This window comes from Ovis aries, chromosome X, assembly GCF_016772045.2.
Source record: "Ovis aries strain OAR_USU_Benz2616 breed Rambouillet chromosome X, ARS-UI_Ramb_v3.0, whole genome shotgun sequence".
NCBI classification, from domain to species: Eukaryota; Metazoa; Chordata; class Mammalia; order Artiodactyla; family Bovidae; genus Ovis; species Ovis aries.
This window is the reverse complement of record NC_056080.1, coordinates 57,562,237-57,566,108: the sequence shown is the minus strand read 5'-3', so window position 1 is coordinate 57,566,108 and position 3,872 is coordinate 57,562,237. Positions and strand designations below refer to the sequence as shown.

Here is a 3,872-nt window from a genome sequence, read left to right as displayed (position 1 = left end):
TTATAAGTCTTCTTGCTTCTTCAGGATGAGCTTCATCACCAGTGCTGTAACCTGGAGCCTGATCTCCTCCACCGTCATGCTTGGGTCCCAAGCTCCTATCACCTTTCCATCTGGGGCCACTAGGTACTTCCAGAAGTTCCAGCTGGGCTCCTTGCCAGAAGTCTCCATCAAGTACTTGAAGGCAGGGTGGACACCAGTGCTGGCGACTGCAATCTTGCTAAACATGGGGAAAGTGACACTGTAGGTGAGGCTGGGCAAAAGCTCTAAATCTTGCTGCTGTCGGGCTCCTGCTGGCCACACTGGTTGCAGGGGAAGGCAAGCACATTGAAGTGCTGGGGCCTCAGGTCCTGCTGTGCTGGTCTATGAAGCCACATTTGCTAGCTGCATTCACCACCTGGGACACCTAGCCGTCGTACTTCTTCAGCAACACCAACTTGCCCCGAATGTTGACGGCCTTGAGGTTACTGGTGTCCTGCTGCTGCTGCATGCCAGCCATGGATGCCAGGAGCAACCAGTGCCACCACCATGACTCGCTCTAGAGCAGGTGGCATGGTGAGGCAGCTATCTGATTCTGTTTGTCCCCTTCCCTCTTGTCATTTTTCCTTTTTTATTGCTTTATTTTGAATTAGGTTTTTAAAAATGATTTCACTTCATCTCTTTTTTTGGCTTACTAACTCTAACTCTTGGTTTTATTCACTGATTGCTTTATGGTTTATAGTGCACATTATTTTTTGGCTGTGCCAGATCTTCGTTGCTGCATGTGGGCTCTCCCTCCTTGCGGGTGATCGGGGGCTACTCTAGTTGCATTGCGTGGAGGGTGAGTCTTGTCCATGTGGCTGGAAGCAGAACTGCTGTCCTTCAATTGTATAAAATTTACTGTTTCAGTGTTCTTTTTCTCACTTCTTGAGATGAAGACTTAGTTCATTAATTATTATAACTTTTTGCCTTGATATGTTTATAGAAAAGAAAGAAAGTGAAGTCGCTCAGTCATGTCCAACTCTTTGTGACCCCATGGACTGTAGCCTGCCAGACTCCTCCATCCATGGGATTTTCCAGGCAAGAATACTGGAGTGGGTTGCCATTTCCTTCTCTAAGGGATCTTCCCGACCCAGGGTCGAACCTGGGTCTCCTGCATTGTGGACAGACTGTCTGAGCCACCAGGGAAGCCCTGTTATGTTTATAATCCTAGATAATAAAAGACAGAGAAACATGGATTGTGAAAACCCCATGTAAATAGATTACTTTTGACACTGTTGAATTCTTTAAATAAAAAGTAACACATTTGTGAAACACTTACAGTTTTTTTGGTGCTATCATAGACTCAATCTTGAAAAAAGTTTCCTTAACAACTGGACAAAATGTGTATAAATATGGATATCTCTGTATTTTGAAAACTTATCGTACCTTTAAAAACTTGTACGCTCTTTCTGTGTGGAAAGGAGATAGAAGAGAGAGCAATTTGTAAGTTACAAAAGAAATATGGACGGCAGAAGAAAGCAATGAGAAGAGGGAACAGAAAATTAGAAAAAAGTAGCACATGGATGAGGTTTATAGAAATGGCATATAACCCTTATGGTTTCTATATCTTCAGTTATAGTTTCCATAGAATGCGACGCCTGACTGGTCATGGTCCATGTGCATTCACCAGCCACCCCAATGAGCTGACCACTGCCTGTGTTAGCTACTCTATAAAATGGTAAAATAAAATAAAATTTTAAAACACCAGTATGTAAATACACTATAGAAGAAAACTTAATTGAGAATATAGCTTTCTGTATTTTTAAGAATGAACAATGTCTAAAATCAGGATTCCAAGGGATCTTCCTTTCTTTTCTTCTATTTCTGTGTAAGATTCCTGTCCTATTCTCTGAGCCCCTCTAAAATCTTTTTCTTTCCATATTAGAACCTAACAAATTCTTAGGTTTGGTGTGTGCTAGCAGTTGCAGTCACTAAAGTGCTTTTCTCTTTCTCCTTCCCTCAGTTAATAGGTTTCCCGTGCCCAGTTGGAGATGGGGCAGGTTGGGGAGGACCTTTCCTCTTTCCAAAAGGACGCTGTACTGAAAGCAGCAGACTTTGTGTCTATTTCGTAACACTGCTGCCTTTTCCTCAGCTCTTGTCCCTGTCTCTAGCTTTCAGCTGACCCTTTCTTTTTGTCATGTACGAATAGGGGTATGAGTTTCAGTGAAGGTAAAATATATGTTTTCACATAAAATTTGTTTTTTAATCTATCCTGCAGACAAAAATACTTTAATAATTATTATAAACTGTGTACTATTCTAATGTCATAAAAACAATGTATATGAGACTTCAGGAATTACCAAAAAGTTTCAAGATACATTCTCACTTGCTCTCTGCATGAGACTGTGGAATATGGTGTTATAGTTGTGATGGAGCTGCTGCTGAGGCAGGTATGCATTTTGCCCTTGCCCAAGGTCATATAGTAAATAAGTGGTATCTTTTAGCTAGGTCTTGTTTTTACAGCCCCACTCTTTCTACTACTATATTCCTTCTAACGTGCTGAAAAGCAATTTTGTTTGTTTGAAGAAAAAGATAGTACTTTCAGTCCTCCTAATGAATTTAATCATGTGTAAGCTTTTTAAAAAATGGAAATGTATTGGGAATTCCCCAGTGGCCCAGTGGTTAGGACTGTGAGCTTCCACTGCAGGGGGTCATGGGTTCAGTCTCTGTTTGGGGAGCTAAGATCCCACATGCTGCATGGCAGGGCCAAAAAAAAAAAAAAAAAACCCCGAGGAAATGTATTCCTATAATTGGAAAGAATGAGCCATGTTAGTAGGGCCAACTCTTTAGAGAGCTGTTAATTATTTTAGACCATCCTATTCCCTAGTTTTATCTCTTTGCACCCTGCCATGGTGAGATTAATGCCTCCTGGTTACTGAAGGAGTTTCCATCATCACAGGGTGGGCAAGGACGAAATGTCTCAAGTTCAGGGGATTTCTTACTTTCTTAGTGGTTCTGGCATGAGGTTTGATAGATAGCACTTTAACGAAGCTGACTTTCTCTAGGAATCCCCCACCACCAAATTTCAGCTATTTGTGGTAGCTCTTTGTTTTAACCTAGAATCAAAAAATGAAGAGATTGGTTATTTTGTTGCCCAAGCAGAGACTGAAAATTGCCTGCTTTGACTGCTACAGTGTAATTCATCCATATCTCCATCTCTATCTTTGGCATGTTTTGAGGACTCCCATCATGGAACCGCACAGGGCTGCTTCTCCATTGTCACAGGATACAGAAATACTGGAAACTTCAGATTGTGCTGTTGTAGTCAGTGGAGTAATTTTATTTATAAGAAAACAAGTTAATTTTGTGCTTTTGGAGAATGAAGAGAGTTTATAATAACTATAGTCCAAAGCTTGGGCTTCCCCGGTGGCTCAGTGGTAAAGAAGCCACCTGCCAATGCAGGAGATGTGGGTTCAATCCCTGAGTTGGGACGATCCCCTGGAGAAACAAATGGCAACCCACTCTAGTATTCTTTTTTTTTTTTCCACCCCAGTATTCTTGCCTGGGAAATCCCATGGGCAGAGGTACCTTGTGGGCTACAGTCCATGGGATTGCAAAATAGTTGGACATGACTTAGGAACTAAACAACAACAATAGTCCAAAGCTTTCATCTTTTCTGATGTTAAAACTCAGAGGAAAACTCCAAATGAAATTGTTTTGTAGGAGATAGAACTGGGAACCGCCCAAGAGAGTTAGACATATGCAGCAGGCTACTTTTACTAAATATATTGAAATAAATGACAAGAAAATGTATTAAGTGTATATGTATTACCTGACTACATCTAAGCCCTAAATCTCTTAGCAAAGAGATCTGAGCATTCAGGGAAAGTGAGTGCTGAATACAAGTTGGCATG

The 3,872-nt window shown here is 41.3% G+C and overlaps 1 pseudogene; it reads right to left on the bottom strand.

Annotated features, from left to right (window-relative positions):
• Positions 1 to 2,416, bottom strand: LOC101117652 (glutathione peroxidase 7-like; annotated as a pseudogene).
• Between the last annotated feature and the right edge of the window lie 1,456 nt (positions 2,417 to 3,872).